Source organism: Oryzias latipes, chromosome 16 (assembly GCF_002234675.1).
Source record: "Oryzias latipes chromosome 16, ASM223467v1".
Taxonomy (NCBI): Eukaryota; Metazoa; Chordata; class Actinopteri; order Beloniformes; family Adrianichthyidae; genus Oryzias; species Oryzias latipes.
The window spans coordinates 28,403,462-28,420,913 of record NC_019874.2 but is presented as its reverse complement, the minus strand read 5'-3'; the positions used below and the strand labels follow the sequence as shown (position 1 = coordinate 28,420,913).

The 17,452-nt window shown below is 40.6% G+C and overlaps 1 protein-coding gene and 1 long non-coding RNA gene across 3 annotated transcripts in view; both read right to left on the bottom strand.

Annotated features, from left to right (window-relative positions):
* Positions 1-7,530, bottom strand: part of LOC110013361 — a 9,405-nt gene extending 1,875 nt beyond the window's left edge. The window contains exons 1-2 of one of the 2 annotated variants that reach the window (XR_002874870.1): positions 7,346-7,530; positions 1-528 (exon numbers count right to left, since the gene is read on the bottom strand). The exon at positions 1-528 is cut by the window's left edge and continues 124 nt beyond it. This is a non-coding gene — a long non-coding RNA (uncharacterized LOC110013361). The remainder of the gene's footprint in view (positions 529-7,345) is intronic. The other variant, XR_002874871.1, reaches the window with a different exon arrangement.
* LOC101161506 (low affinity immunoglobulin epsilon Fc receptor) overlaps positions 1-17,452 on the bottom strand; it is a 92,305-nt gene that overhangs the window by 17,433 nt on the left and 57,420 nt on the right. The gene's annotated exons all lie outside the window — the stretch shown is intronic.

Here is a 17,452-nt window from a genome sequence, read left to right as displayed (position 1 = left end):
TGTTTTTTAAGAAAACGTTTGGGCTTTTGCCAATTATTATGTCTGTTTTTTTTAACAAATAGTTATATCATTTCAGTTATCTGAAGAATTTTTTGGTTTTGTCAGGAGACAAATTTTGTGTTTATTGTAACACATAAGAAAGAAGATGGTCTACAAAAAAATACATTAACCACTATGGTTCCAAAGAAAAAAAACAGAGAAGCAGCATCAATAATCATGAAGTTCAGGTGTGTTTTGTTTAATTTATAACTCACGTGGTGCTGAGGGAGAACGGGTTTTCAGTTCAACTTGAGAATAAATGACATCATTCTCTTTTTTTTTCTGTGTGATAGAAGAATGAAAGCATCAGCATCATCAGCAAAAGTTTCCTTTATTTCACTCTCCCCTGTTCATAGGTCTAAAAATCAAACAAAATACTTTCTTGAAAATGGAACTATTTCAACTTTATCAACCAAAACTTATCTGTTTCGCTGGTCAAAGGCTTTTTACCTTTTATAGAAGAATAAACAGAAAGTTCCTCCTTATTGTCTGTGGAACAGAAAACCAATGAAAAGGGGCTGCAGCAACATGACAAAATCCAAAGACTGCTCCCAAGTTTGTTTTACTTAAAAATCAAATTTTTAATTTAATGCCAACATTTTACTGACAAAATAAAATCTTGAAAAAAGACCTGAATAAAGTCAAATACTTCTGTTTTTGTAGATTAATACAAAATAAATTATTTGCCAATTAAAGGGCTTATATCAGGGGTGCTCATTCCGTCGATCGCGATCCACCGGTCGATCGTCAAGAACATGAGGGTAGATCGCAGGACAGAGAAGAAAAAAAATAATAATAATAAATAAATAAATAAACAAAAAAATAAAAAAGTACTTCTTAAAAATCCACCAGCATATCAAAATCCTCACGAGAAGTACGGGACTTGATTGACATGCAGAACGGCCAATCGGACATCCTCTGATGCATACGTCGCTGCAGACGTGTTTAAAAACACTGAGCGCTAACTCTCGGTCATAAGAGAGTTGCTCTCTGCCCCGCGTCACGTCAAGTTCCCGGCAGAAGACCGCTCCGCGCAAGCGGAGTGTTTATTGAAGCCGCCCCGCGTGTCTCCTCCTGCTATCAGCTCTGCAGTTCTCGCCTGATAAATACGAGCTCATTAAGGAAGCTGTTATGTCCGAGGCACGCGCTTCGTACGGAGCCAGCAGCGCCTTTGAAACGCCATGATGCTCCCCCCATTGCACGGTTTACAGCAGAGCATGACATACGATGGTTGCTGCCTTCTGTCTTTGTAATAAAACGCCTCATCTGTTAATACTGGAGTATCTTTGTGTAATCTTTGTGGTTAGGTGCTGGACTGTCATGCAGGAAACCCGGGTTCGATTCCCGGGGCGGAATGAAATGGAATGGAAATGGGGCAATCACCATAACGATGGAAATGGGGCAATTACCATAACAATGACGGGCAATTAACATCACCCAGTGATTGTCCTTGGACAAGATCCTTTACGGTACCGCCTACCTCACAACATGAGAGACAATGAACCACATGTCATACCGGCTCAGACGTCGCACGGCTAAACAAGGTCTGCGTCAGGTGCTGAGGGACCAGAGCACCCTGATGGAAAGTGGGCTACTGGAACAAGACGGAAATGGACTAGATGTGAGAACAAGGTTCTGTTAGAATGCTACTACTCAAGTAATCCCACCCAGAGGGGTTACATGCAGAGAATGTGGAATGAATGGATGCTTGGAAACCCACAATCAAGGCTAACTGCCAAACATCTGGTAGCCCAGTGCTCTAACATCCAAAAACGGCAACTCCTATCACAACTTGAGATCGAAGCGATGCAATACAATGCCACGAACAACAGGTCAGAGAGGAGGTTATACCACACTCCCACCCTGAGATTGGGTTCACAGCCCCAACAACCACAATTACGCTGAGCGAGGCAGCAACTGACCTGAAAGACAAGATCATGTCTACAATGAACACTAGGCAACCCCGACACCGGCTACCACGGTTAAGTGATATACTGCCTGAAAGTCTACTGGAAACTGTGAATGAAACATTGAGGGCAATTCCTGGCACAACTATCATAGACACCAATGAACTGATTTACACTTCAGCAGCAGTGATCCTTGAGATGCTTGGCTATAAGAGCAACCATGGAAGACAACAGTACCCACCATGGAAGCAACGGTTAGAGGACAAAATCAAGGCAACTCAGAGTGATGTGAGTAAGCTGACAGAGGCTCAAAGAGGTACAATGAGAAAGCAAGTACCTAAGAGATACAGCCAGATGCCCATACCTGAAGTACTGGAAACTGCCAAACATAGGCTCCTAGCCTTGAGCAGCCGCCTAAAGAGGTACACAAGAGACAATGAAGCCAGACGAATAAACAGGCTCTTTGCAACTCAACCTGCAAAAGTGTACGTTCAGTGGCAGAGTCAAAACAGCCGAGCAGACCCACCAAGGCTAGAAACTGAACAGTACTGGAAACGTATGTGGGAGAAAGAGACAGCACATAACAGCAATGCCCAGTGGCTGGTCTCTCTGAGAAAAGAACATAGCAACCTCCCTGAACAGAATCCAGTAACCATCACAGTGGCAGACATCCAAGAAAGAGTCTCAGGTATGAAGAACTGGACAGCACCGGGCCCTGACATGATACATGCCTACTGGCTAAAGAAGCTTACCGCACTCCACAAGCGCCTGGCAGTACAAATTAACCAGCTGCTAAGAGATGGGACTCACCCCGAATGGCTTACGGAAGGGCGAACGATCCTGATCCAGAAGGATCCCTCAAAGGGTGCAGTCCCATCCAACTACCGGCCAATAACCTGTTACTCCACAACATGAAAGCTCATGTCAGGCATCATTGCAACCAAGATAAATAGGCACATGGATCAATTCATGAGTAACACACAGAAGGGCATTGGTAGAGACTCCAGAGGAGCCAAACACCAACTCCTGGTCGACAGAACAGTCGCTCAAGACTGCAAGTCACTCACAGCCTGGATTGATTACAAGAAGGCCTATGACTCAATGCCACACACATGGATCACTGAATGCTTGGAGCTGTACAACATCAACAGGACTCTAAGAGCCTTCATAGGAAACTCAATGAAGCTGTGGAAAACCACCCTTGAAGCCAATGGGAAGCCACTTGCACAAGTGTCCATCAAATGTGGGATATACCAAGGTGATGCTTGTGAGCCTAGAAGCCACTATCCAGGATGAAACATCCAAGATGCATGAGTACATCAAGCTCAAGGCCCCAAATGACAGTGTGCTCAGTGAATGTCTCAGGCAATGGAGAGCAGAGGATACAGTGCTGGAGGACAGATCCTCATGGGAGGACAAACCCCTGCATGGGATGTACCATCGGACCATAACTGAAGTGGCTGATATCAAGAAGTCCTACCAATGGCTTGAAAGGGCTGGCCTACAGGACAGCACTGAAGCGCTCATTCTGGCAGCTCAGGAACAAACCCTGAGCACCAGAGCCATAGAGGCTCAGATCTACCACACCAGACAAGACCCAAGGTGTAGGCTGTGCAAAGAGGCCCCTGAAACAATCCAGCACATAACTGCAGGGTGTAAGATGCTGGCAGGGAAAGCATTCATGGAGCGCCACAATCAAGTGACTGGAATAATACACAGGAACATGTGTGCAGAATATGGACTGGAAACCCCAAGGTCAAAATGGGAAACACCTCCGAAGGTGGTAGAAAATGAGAGGGCAAAGATCCTGTGGGACTTCCAGATCCAGACTGATAGGATGGTAATGGGGAACCAACCAGACATTGTAGTGGTGGATAAAGAACAGAGGAAAGCCGTTGTGGTGGATGTGGCAGTGCCAAGTGATGGGAACATCAGGAAGAAGGAACATGAGAAACTGGAGAAATACCAGGGACTCGGAGAAGAACTGGAGAAAGCCTGGAAAGTGAAGGTGACAGTGGTGCCTGTGGTAATTGGAGCACTCGGGGCAGTAACCCCCAAGCTGGAGGTGTGGCTACAACAGAAACCGGGAAAGACCTCAGACCTCTCAGTCCAGAAAAGCGTAGTGCTAGGAACAGCTAAGATACTGCGCAGGACCCTCAAGCTCCCAGGCCTCTGGTAGAGGACCCGAGCTTGGAGGAGATACCACCCGCGGAGGGTGAGAGGGGCGTTTTATATATATATATATATATATATATATATATATATATATATATATATATTACACACATATATATATATATATATATATATATATATATATATATATATATATATATATATATATATATATATATATATATATATATATTACATATATATATTACATATATATATAGGTAGATCTTCAAGACATTGTCGATTCAAAAGTGGCTCATACGCCAAAAAAGTGTGAGCACCCCTGGCTTATATCATGCAAGATCACCTTTTTGAGCCTTCAAGTGCATTAGATTTTAATTCTTCACAAAAAACACAGCCATAGCGGTATATTGATTCATTCACGCATCTCTGAGTATTGTTCCAAAAACCTGCTCCCTGAGCACCAGCCCCTCCCAACCCACGAAAGAAGTGGGTTCTCACATTGATACACATGAAAGTGATGAACAGCCCCTCAGTAATGAAGGCAGAGTGGCACAAACAAAACTTTGCACGTAGCTTCAATCAGTGCAGTGCATACATATGCTGTGGATGATAGAATGAATGAGAGTAAAGTTTGTGACATCCAGGAAATGTGCACTGGGGTTGCTGGGAGCTGTGGTGGGGCTATAACTCTGGGGACGGCTCCTGCCGAAGACCAGAGGGGGAGACAGAGTTCTGACTTTTGACAGAAAGGCTTAAGAACAGCATGATATAGGCCCTTTAAAGGTAAAAGATGTATTTTGTATTAATTGATGCTGATGTTTAAAATTCATAGACACTAGACAAATCTTAACAACCTGAAATACAACCAGTAAGTCCTAAATGTACATCAAGTAAACAACCTGCTAATCTCTGCTTTTAGGCACTGAAAGTTCCTCTGTTCTCAGACCAGCTGCTTTATTGTGTAATTACAAACACCCTGCAGATTTTCAGTTTATATACACAATAGGCACATCCATCTTTGCAAAAATTTGGATGTTGTGTGTTTTTGTGGGCGAACCGCGGACACGCTGCCGAGGCTGGCTCTAGGTTGAAGTCATAATATGGGTGGCACCCACGAGGAGCGAAAGCGGTGCCTCATAGATCGAGTCGTCCTGCTTCCGGGTAGGAAAATTGGCTGCCATAGTTACTAATATTTCATTTAAAAAAATCATTATTCAGTGTGCCAATTTAATATATCATCATATATGTGGTTATAGTTTCCTATAAAAGATTCAAAAGTCAGAGTTCTAACTTTTGACAGTGACCTTTTTCTGGTCACCGTTGGGAGCCGTCCCAGGAGTTCTAGCCACGCTACATCTGTCACATGAACAGGCAAACGGCTGGTTCCAATTGCAGCGGGTTTATTAGCTGAGCTAAAGGTCCACACAGCTAAATCTGGGTCTGGCCTGCAGGCGGGTCAATAACAGGCATGAGATCATCAGAGGAGAAATGGGGTAGTCGAGATCCAGGTGAGAGTCGGTGTAGAAAGGCAGGCAAACAGAGTCAGAAACCGGGTCAGGAGACAGAAGATCAGGTCCAAATATAATTAAAATAATAATGGATTGGATTTATCTGTACTTTTACAATTTATGTCCATTATTCATTCACTCATCATTCATAATTGGTGATGGTTAACTACTGATGTAGCCATAACTGCCCTGGGGCAGACTGACAGGGGCGTGGCTGGGACACGGGACGGTTAGGGTTAGAGGACATTCACAATCATTCACAAACCACATTCACACAGTGGAGCCACACAAGGGGGGTCAAGTGTCTTGCCCAAGGACACAACAACAGTGACTGGGGGGAGTGGAACTGCCAACCCTTCGATCATTGGATGACCTGTTGATCCACCAGGGCCACTGCTCCCGACGCGTAATGAAGGCAGAGTGGCACAAAGAATACTTCGCACTTAGCTTCGTTCAGTGCAGTGCATAAATATGCTGTGTTTGATTGAATAAATGAGAGTCAAGTTTGTGACAAACCAGGAAATGTGCACTGGGGTTGCTGGGAGCTGTAGTGGGCGGCAGTGGCTCAGGCGGTTGAGTAGGTCGGCCAATGATCGAAGGTTCGATCTCCGCTCCCCCACGTCAACTGTCGTTGTGTCCTTGGGCAAGACACTTGACCCTCCCTGCCTTCAGTGTGGCTCCACTGGCATGTGAATGTGCATGAATGTCTCAGTGAGGATCACAGTGGCCATAGGCTCACAAAGGCAGCCATACCTCTGTCACTCTGCCCTAGTGCAGCTGTGGCTACATGAGTAGCTTACCATTGTTGAACATTCAAAGAAACTTAACAAATCTCAACCTCCTAAAATACAACCAGTAAGTCCTAAATGTACATCAAGTAAACAACCTGCTAATCTCTGCTTTTAGGCACTGAAAGGTCCTCTGTTCTCAGACCAGCTGCTTTATTGTGAAATTACAAACACCCTGCAGATTTTCAACATTTACAAGTCACTGGTGTTAAGTCACTGGTGTGTCTGGTACTCTTAGGTGTTGGTCCAGTAATCTTGGCTGACTCTTGTGAAAGTTTGAGAAATTAGTATGTAAAAAATGAGGTGATGCTGACGTGTTACTGAACTTCCTTCTTCCTTTAAATACTTTAAGCTCAAACAGTGTGAGTTGGTGTGCAGAACCTTTAACTATTTTTGGATAAATATATTTTTTAAGTGTCCTTTGGCAGAACACTGACCCTCACATTGCTACTGGTGGTCTGGTTGACACCCTGCATGGCAGTTCTACCTCCATCAATGTGTGAATGGGTGACTGGGACTTGTGACTGCAAAGCACCATGGGCCTTAATCAAGGCCATGCAAGTATACGCTATTTACTAATTACTAATTGATAAAAATATTGAAATGTGAGTAACCTGAGATTTTAGACACCAATTATAAATCATAAGTTTATAAGTTTAAAATTTATGTTTGAGCTGGAAAAATTAAACTCAGTCAAAACACAAATCTACCTAAAATAGTTACAAATGAAGAAACATTGAAAATGAGCACTTTTTCTAAAAATCTGGAACTATTTCAAAATATAGTGTACATGTTGAATAGATTAGTTGTTAAGAGTAATTCCTTTCAAAACAGATATGGATGCGTGATTGTTTTTAAAGAGAAGATATTAGGACCAAAGAAACAGGAAAAACAATTTGACATTATTTTGTGTTAAAATTCTAAAAGTATAAACGTGTATAAATAATCAAATAAGGAGACTTACTTCTTGAAGCTGCAGCTCTACCTTTGAAAACCACAGAGGAGTATTGGATCTCTTCCTCCATCCTTCAACACCAAATTCTGCTGTGTATCCAAGCAGAATGAGCTTAAATGTAGCCAGAGTTGATTTTAAATGTAAAGGAGATCAGCAGATCTTAAAAAAACAACTTCTTCTTCCCCTGTAACGGTTCCTACCAGCTTTAGACAGAATTGCAGAAGATCCCATTATAGTCTAAAGGTGTTGTTTTTAACACAGTTTACAAGGTATTTTTGAGGAAGTACAGTTCTTTTCAATTTGCAAATCATTTTGGAGAATTTTAAATTTGACGCTTTTGCTTTTACAGAGTGATGCAGAGGAGAGGTTCTGACCTGTTTCTTTTGTTCCTGAAAATCTAAACAAAGACAAAAGGAGTTCATAGTTTTTCTATTTATCATATGTTGTGCTGAGGTCAACCACTGCAGACAGGAGTGTGTTTTAAGATGTGTTTCTTCAATACTATTGTGTCATTGTGTTGAGTAAAGTCTATTCGGGTTCCCTTTGTGTTGGAAACACTTGTAGATTTTGTTTTTACTCTCTTTTAGTGCCTTTAGGAATTTGGTACCATATGTTAAGATGTCACTTTAATACAATTGCCTCATAGTTTGGTAAGGCGTGGTAGGTTTATTTATTATAGTTTACATCACAGCAGACAACACACACGTGATGTCAGCAAAAACTGATCAGTCCATCATTCCAGTCCAATGTGTGAAAACACTTTGAATTTAGCAAAGACATGTGACCATGCAGTGAGCTAGAATGTTCTAAGAAAGTTCCCTTTGGATTATTTTGAACTGGAAAAACATCCAAAAATATATACTCTAATTATTTTTTAAGGTATTTAAGAAAAAATAAGTTATATGGAAAATAACCTTTGCACAAAGTAACAAATGCTTTTTCAACAAAGTTGGACAGGAAGTGATTATAATATTAATAGTTTGTTGCAAAGGTAAATCTGGTAGGAAGTTGAAAAATATCAGTAATCTATTACTCTCTAGACAATCTGAAGAAATTTAGCTGCAGCATTAAATAGAAATAAAAGTTGTAACATTCCCAGACGTTGACACACAGACATCTGCTGTACATAGAGGATTTACATTGAAAATGTTCCTTTAAGACAATCTTTGATAATTATTTACAACATTTATCTATAAGTACATTTAGAACATCTGTTCTAATAACACTGAATAATTCCTTTAGTTTTTCCCCTGAAACCAAAGTTTGAACTCTTCCTGACTAGAAATGACTAAAGCTGCTAAAACATGAACAGCATTTATTCACACAGAAATACATTTAAAATGTTCCTAAATGGAAGCAAAAGTGCTTTTAACTAGAAGGATCTGGTCAGAATCAGGGCTCCAGTCTCACAGATGAACTTGTTTCTGAACAAAGTTTCTGCTTTAAACAAGTTCTGCTGGAAATCTTTTCCAGGGACCAACAGTCCACGCCGCCCCCCAAAAGGGAATCCGTCTCCTGCTTGAAACCTTAAAGACAAAACACACATTGTTGTTGTTTAAAGCTGACATTGTAAGTTTAAAGATGTAAACTTTTCTTCTAAAACTCTAAATATGATATCTAAGACTGTAACCTACAATGTGATGCATTCATCAATTTCTTTCTCATTGGAGAACAAAGCTAAAACTTTATATTTGACTTAAATAATCCATATTTCTATTCAGAGCAACTGTAATAAACAAAACATTAATAAATACTTGCTGCATTAGCAGATTTCTTTGCTAATATTTATAAAGATGATTAACTCTGTTGTAGTCAAAAGCTATTAATTTTCCGTAAATTTAATGTTAATTTTCACTGTTTTGTGGATGACACCCAGCTCTATGTATCAAGTAAACCTGATTCCTCTCTTCCACCCTCCTCCCTCCACTCCTGTCTATGTGGCTGTGGCGACCCCTGAAGGGATGTGCAGAAAAGTCAACAACAACATTATATTTTAGTTAATTTAGTTGACTAAAAAGTAAACACATGAACTTGTGAAGATCTAGTGTTTGCAGTGAAACTATTGAAATAGAAACTGGAGTTGACAAAAACAGTTTTCTGCCACTTTTGCTCAGATCAACTCGTTCCATCTATAAAATGTCAGAAACTAAGAAGGTTGAACTTTGTTTTAAAGGCGTTCTTACTCAAGAGTGTTCCTCTGTCCATCAATCCAGACCCACTCGTTGCCTTTTTTCTCCAGTCCTAACCAGTATCCATGAAACATGTCGTAGTAGGGCTGAACATGGTCACTGAGGAAATCCTGCAATAAGCAGACTTTAATCTTCAGAACTGGATCTGCAATCAGAAGCTCCTGTTGAAAACTGTTGTCCTGCTGCTGTTTCAGCTCTCACTTGTTCCTGCTGGTTATGGATGACGACCAGATCTGCTGAGACATTTTGACAAAACTGTCGGCTTTCCTGCCACGTTTTCAGAGGAACCTCGTCACCAGAGAAGAAGTAGCACTTTCTCTGGAACGGAATCCAGCTTTTCTTATGTTTTTTTTTTTTTTTTTTAACTTGTCGTGTCCAACAGCTGGGCAGACAGATGAGGGCTGACGGCCTCTTGTGTTGGACATATTTTACTGTAACAACAGGGGTTATGAATCTTTTGACAAACCAGAGGTATGTCTGAATAAACCCCTTTTGTAATCGAGTCCAAACTTTATTCACCGGACAGAAAAGGAAAAAAGGGAAGAAGAGAGAGGGATGTTAGAGAGGAGGGGATAGGAGGGTGATCATAGGAGGGGGGAGGGGGGTAAAACCATGAAGCAGCATAAAGCAACAAGCTACTGATGTTTATCATTACGGTAAGGTTCAGATAGAATACAAATCTCAAAGGGGCGGGGCCTGTCCTCACACACACACTCAAATGCTAACTGCAAAAATGTCCACATGTCAACATATACACAATACAGATAATGTTCACACACGCATACTTATACCTTCAAGCCAACTAGTGTGAGATATTTCATTCAATCACGCAAACTATTACTGCAACGGTGAGCTAACACCAGCTTTTCTGACACCATGGACACTCTGCACTCATGTCCCAACATGTTAAGATTCTGCCTTAAATGCCTTAAAAGATTCTGATCAGTTCTTCTAAAAACATTGTTGCTTTTTTCATAAACATGATATAAAGTGCAAGAATAGAAGCGCTAAGATAAAAGTCTGAACATTTAACCAAAACTGATGCTAGGAGGAGCAAACTGCTGAGGAAGCTCAGATGCTTCAGTTCCTTGAATTACTGCAGATTTTTTTATTTCAGTTTATGCTGCTTTAGTTCTTGTTGCACATCTGTGCCTTCAGGTTACAGGTGACAAACAACTGAAGCTGTTTATCTTCACTGAATCTGTGGTTCCATTAAACATTTAGGTGTCCTCGTATAAAAACAATGAGCTGTATTTTAAATGTCTTTGTGTTCCGTCTGTTGGAGAACAGATGCTCACTTTTGTTGGGACAGATTTCCTTAACTGGAAAGTTGTGGAATGAGAGAATGAGGTCCAGCGTTCAGCTGAGGTCGTCCCGTTCTCTGCTCAGCTCCTCGGTCTGAGTCTCTAAGATCGTCATCTTTAACTTGAACTCATTGCAGGGCTCCAGACTGCGGCCAAATTTGAGAGTGTGCGACTGAATTTTACATCCGGGCGCACATGTGCTACCAGTAAATTTGTTTCCCCCACCCTCCGTATTTTTTTAGACATTAAACGTGGAAGGGGCACATCAATGATCAATGAAATGAGCAATGAGACATGAGCGCACACGCATGCAAACACACACACATTCGCACACATACTCACGAGACACGAGCACACACTTGTGTTTCATTAAGTGATTCCTGGCTGTGAGGCGGCCAATGCGTGTGAGAAGAATAGGGAATGGCCACTGTAAGTGGCTAAAATGCATGGAGGGGGAGGGGCCTAGAGATAATCGAGCGCCCGTAAACATCTTTGGGAGGGAAGCAGAGACAGATATCATAATCACAGCCTGATATGTGCGTCTGAGCTATGAGCAAGCGAACTATTGATTCATTCTTCCGACCTGCGGCTAGTGTACCAGTGCCAGAGTCTGTAGCAGGGGTCTCAAACTAGCGGCCCGCGGGCTATTTGCGGCCCCCAAATTGATATTTTGCGGCCCCCGCCTTGATATGAAAGTTTAATATTAATGCGGCCCGCCAGTTTGTATGAATGACACTTTTTCCTTGTCGTGCACAGAGCTGACAAAGCAACCAATCACAGTGGGGTAAATGACTCTTGGGGGCGTGATAATGACCGGGCTTGAAAGCAGGAGAACATTAGAGGCAGGACACCAGACAGCCCCCTCCCCGGACTACATTAAAGAGTTCCTTACCTTCCATTTTAGAATGTATTTATTCGCTCTTATTTATCTAAATACATGCAGTCAGTGCTGAATTTTTCTCTGGGCTGCACGGATCCAAAAGAGGGTTAAGGTTATGGTTACGGTTAGGCGCGCGGCGTATCAACCCCGACCAAACTGTTCTTGTGCGCGGCTGTCTCACTCCAGCACACCGCTCCCGCGGGAGATGGTCAGCTGAGGAGAATAAATGTCCCACACCTACATGTGTGACAGCTAACAGGCCTTTAACATTAAAACGTGCGAGAAAAAACAAGATTTTGTCTTAGACGCACTTAAAACACGTGGGGAAAATGCATTGATAAACGTGTTTGAGATGAACCAGCACCTCGCCTGGATCGTTGGGGAGACCAAGCCGGGGGGGTGAAGGCGAATCTGCAGCGAGACTGAAGGTGAACAGGAAGTTTGAGTTGTCCTTAAAATTTAATTTAGTATGAATATGCCTCTCCCCTATGTATGTAGCCTTTTGGTATTTTAAATTATGTCAATTGATCACTCAACTACAAAAAACCATCACGACACATGTCCCATAATGTATTGTTTTGTAGTCTGTAGGGCAGCTTTCAGTCAGTGCAGTGCTAAATTACCAGCTGTGTTCGCTCAGGTTGGCGCCTTGCTCCCGCCCCTTTCTCGTGATATTTTTGTGATAATTGACAAGTGATGCTTGAGCAAAAACAAAAATATACGTCTCACACCAGGTGATCTGCGCACCTGGGTGATCCCAAACACCTGTGTTGTGCATCTTGAACATAAATTTCAATCAGTTTTTGAGCTTTTCTCTGATCTCAGGAATCTGTATCGATTGTTCTGATCTCCAGTGAACATCGCCCGTTCTTTTACAAACCACAGTTTGAAATCAACTATAAAAATATAGGAGTGTCTGACCGGCTGCTCTACAATAACTTGTGACCAGGGTTTAAATGTGCAAAAAGTCATAAGAAAGGAAATCCAAAAATGCTTACTGAATTTTGTTTCTCCTTTACTGATTTGTGGTTTAAAGAGTAAACTTAAAAAAACATGAAACACAGACTCAAAATTGGGAGCACATCCTCTCTGACTTCTCCACCTTAAATTTCAATAATTCCAAGTTCAGTCCAGATTTCCTGACAATCATCTTCAATCATACTGAGGGTCTCAGCTGTTTGGGAGGAAGTGCTGCCAAGTGTCCATTAAGAAGAAGACAAGAGAAGCCGTGTTCAGAAGAACCATTAATGGAGGTTACAGAACTGTAGAATTGGAGTCTTCTTTAGTGTTTAATAGTTATAACTCAACAGTGTTAACTAAAGCTTGTTAACAAGGATGTTTAAATGAGAAAACAGCAAATATAAAAGACTGAATAAAACAAGAGTTGATGCCAAGGAAGCTGTGCAAACATGGTTCACTCAGGGTAAAAGGTCTATGTCTAGGAGGCCAAATGACAAGGGCTGGCCTTCTGAGCCTCCTAGTGGAACACAGGAGGATCTGCTCTAAGGGGGAGTGAGGAAAGGCTCAAGTTGTTTAGAACGATGTTCTAGTGGAATGTTATTGGCCTGTACCCCTAATGTTTACATACATTTAAGTATTGTTTGGAACTGTGAAATGACAGAAAGGTTACTACGGTAATAACTTTGTTACTAAGCACTTTTTAAAATTCTGAATGTTTGGTATTTTGTTTACTATTTTTGCTGTCAGTTTACCTTCTCGTTGCATCTTTAAAAAGAGAAGAATAAAATGTGACACTGAATTTGAAACAGCACATTGTAATTTCTGCATCTATTATTAAAGTATTTATCAGTAATACAGTGGAAATTAGTAGATTTGATTAGCATGTTGATTTACGGTATGCGCCCCTAAATCTTCTGTTGGGGGCTACAGTGCTCCTAGTGAAAAGAGTTAGTCTGGAGCCCTGCATTGAGGTTTGTGTGGTAAAGAACTGAAAACATTTCAGTCAGTAATTTAGAAACTAAAACATTTGTTTTCATTTTACAAATAGTGTTTGCTGCTAAAGGACTAAAATCTGTTCCCATCTTTTTATGTATAACTGCTTTTAATAAAGGTTGTGAGTCACTTACCTCTTGAAAACTTTTGAACATTTTGGTCACGAGGAGCTTCATCCATGAGGATAAAAAATAATTTAAACTCACAAAAACCTAATAAAAGATGTTTTCAAGTCAAAATCCCAGCTGTAGAAAAGCTCGTCCAGAATCAGCAGTCAGTGAGTTTAGCACAAGATCTGGTTTGACTTTGTGGTTCCAGGTTACACAACGTCCCATTTTCTTCACAAGTTTCTGGAATCTTCATGCCAAACACCTTTTTGAGGAACTTTTCTTTCAGAAATATCTTTGGGTTGGTTTCCTCATTGATTTTTGTTGTTAGAACTTTTGCCTCCTTATGATAAAAATACAAAATAGACTTAATGCAGGTGTTTGTTGTTTCTTCCTTGTATCAACTTCTCAATTCCTTTTCTTCAGACAAAGCCTGAAGGTTCCCATGTTCTTGTTTTTCCCCCTAATGTACACAAGAGGGCAGTATTTTCAGGACATTAGGGTTTCTGCTGCTCAACCCTGATATTGTGTTTGGGTCAAAATTGACCCCCTTTCAAGTGTGGAAAATGGATCAGTTTTGACCCGAACACAATATAAGCGTTAGGAAAACACTTGAAGGCCTATCAAGGAGAAGACTGTTTGAGAGTTGGGTAGAGAAGAGGTCAGATGTGTTCTTGGAGATTAATCTGTCCAGAAAATGACTGTAATGAGGACCATGACACAAGAGCAGCAGCTGATGGGAGTGATTTCTGTTGTGCTCAGATGAGAGTTGTTGTTTATTTATTATTAGTTTTCATTAACTTATTTTTCCATGTGTGATCCACAGTAGAAACATTGAAATCTCAGTTTTATCTGGTTCAGTTCAGCTGATCCTAAAATTCTATTTCATATTAAAGTTTTGTATTTTATTCTAGATCATAACCAACCTGTTTTTATTAAAAAAAATCTTATGGGTAGGATCTGGTTCACTTAATGAACAAATGGTTCACTTCGGCAGCATGCATGTATCTCCACCCCCACGTGCACACTGCCACACTGCTCCCTGTCTGCTTCATCCCCCCTCCTATCCCACAGTGTATTGATGGACAGATGTCTTCCGCTCAACTTCGTGTCAGATTTTCACCTTTGATGTAATATTTGTCTTTCCAGCAGATCTGGTATAATTGTTACACAGCTTAAAATAATAACTTATCCAAATCAGTAGTTGTATCCCCCACTTTCTCATCTCTCCTCCTTTTACTCCCCCCCCCTCACATTCTTCTCTTCTCCCTCCCCACACACACTAAATGTAACAAATAAATTAAAAATAATACGACAAAAAGGGGTTTATACAAATCTACACTCTGGTTTCTCGAAGCTATACAACCTCTTTTTGTGATAGTAAAACCTGTTCAACACAAAAGGCTCTAATCTGTTTGCTCAGCTGTTGGACAGAACAAGTTAAAGGAAAAAAAAAAGAAAAAAATGTTATAAACAGGGAGATCTTTGGTTACTTTTCAGAATACTCAGTAACCTGAAGGTTTCCTCCAGTGGCGGTTCTACACCAACTTACTCCCTGGGCGAGTAACCCCACAGGCGCCCCCCCCCCCCCCCCCCCCCCCCTGCACATATACAAAATTTGACAACATCCTGTTGTTTTCCCTATCAATTTTCTATATTCGTATTACAGGGGGGTTATACTCAGTCACACAGGGGATCTAAATTAAAAACACGCTTAAGGTTTTGGGCCGAAGAAGATAAACATTAATATTAATATTTTGCTCTCCATAGAAATATATTCTATCAAAATTATACAAATATGAACATGCTGCAGAACAAAACAAAGAAAGCCTGGAAATATTAATAAGAAATTACAAATCAAATATTTCCGTTTTTTTTTTTTTTTTGCTCTTTTATCATTTTTTAGAGCATTTCTTTTAGAGCTGGACTCCTGCTTCATTTTTAGCAATAATTTCATAATGTGTGATTGAGTGTGTCTTTGTGAAACATATCAGAGGGATTAGATCTAAAAAAAAACTTATTGTGATTAATATTTTTATGTCTTATAAAACATTAAAGACTAAATCATAGAATTCATCAGTGGGATTACTCCAAAAATATTTGGCATTTCCCTAAATTTGTGCAACACCAACAGTAGAAATCCTCCAAAAAAACTCAATCCATAAAAAATGGTCTGCACCCACCACCCCTGTTACGGTTTCTGTTTCTTTGCCCTTGTGGTTTGTTTCCTTTTTGTTCTGGCATGTTTTGACTTTAACTTCCTGTTTTATTTTGTAGGGTTTCCTGTGCAAGCGTCTTGCAGCAGAGGGCGGTGCTCACGTGCGCGTCGGGTCTGCTGTGTCGGAGCAAGTAATTGTGGGAAATAATCCCCATTGCCTGCTTTTGTCAAAATTGGGTTGAGCACGGGTGTTTGTTCTGCCTAATTCCTTTTCATGTGCCTGTTTTACGTTGTTTCACTCTGAGTTATTTCATCTTTTTTTTTCTTTTTTTTTGCACCATAAGTGTGAAGAGGAAACAGGATGAGTGAGAGTCTGATGTGTCAATCTAGAAGTGTTAAGTGTCGGCAGCTGAAGCAATTTCAAGTTAAAAGCGCAAAGCGTCCTCCTTGAATATTGTAGCACATTATATGTAACGCAGGGCACGGCAAATGCCGCCCCCTACGTAGTGCCGCCCTGGGCGACCGCCCACATCGCCCATATCAAAAACCGCCACTGGTTTCCTCTCTGGACCTAGTTAACATAAATTCAACCCCCAACTTTTTTTTAAGGTCAGTTATGAAACCATCACCAAGTTTCTTCTTTATATTATATTTGTTCATATTTAAAGGCAACAAAAAACCCATAAACATATGAAACACACGGATTAAAAAATAATAATTCAGGAGTTTTAAAAACATTTATTATGTGGTTATAGTAGAGAAAAACATTGAAAAAGAAGATGAATAAAAAAATATTTTGTGTATAAATTTCCTGGTATACAAGTTTTCTACAGCCACAGTTGTTTAGCGAGCTTGTAAATGCAGGTTTTTTATTTTTTTTAAAAAGTCAACATTTTTACACCTTCTTTACATTTACCTGTACATGTAGAAGTGGAAAGGGCGTTATTGTTACCTTAAGAAAACCACGCTATTAAATGTTAAAAAAAAAAAGTACTTTTAACTGTTCATAAAAGTCTTTTGGATAGTCTAGTTTTCTGTCTTGTTCAGATGAGACACACTAAAAAAGAATGGAGTAGTTTTAATATTTAGTGCAGTGTGGGCTGGTCAGGGTTTGTTCTTAGGAGATCAGGAGGTCAAAGTCTCAACCTATTTCCATTCAAAATATGAAAGTGATTTAAGAAATGAGGCAGATTTCCAAATCCACAATTGGTACACAGTGAAAACAAAACAAGAACAAAACCAGATCTAAAGCGTTCAGATCAGGTATGTTGCATTAAAATGACAGAAGATCATGAAGTTAGTGGAAAGCAGAACCACAGAACTTTGACTTTTGGCCAAAATGAAGATGACAAAACAACAAGCCTCCCTGTTCTCTAGTGCAGTGTGGGCTGGTCAGGGTTTGTTTTTAGGAGATCAGGAGGTCAAAGTTGGGTCATGCAACAACCCAGAGCTGCAGACATTTAAAGCTAATATTCTGAGATTTGAGGCTTGATTGCAACAATTTCAATCATGATATTGATGTTTA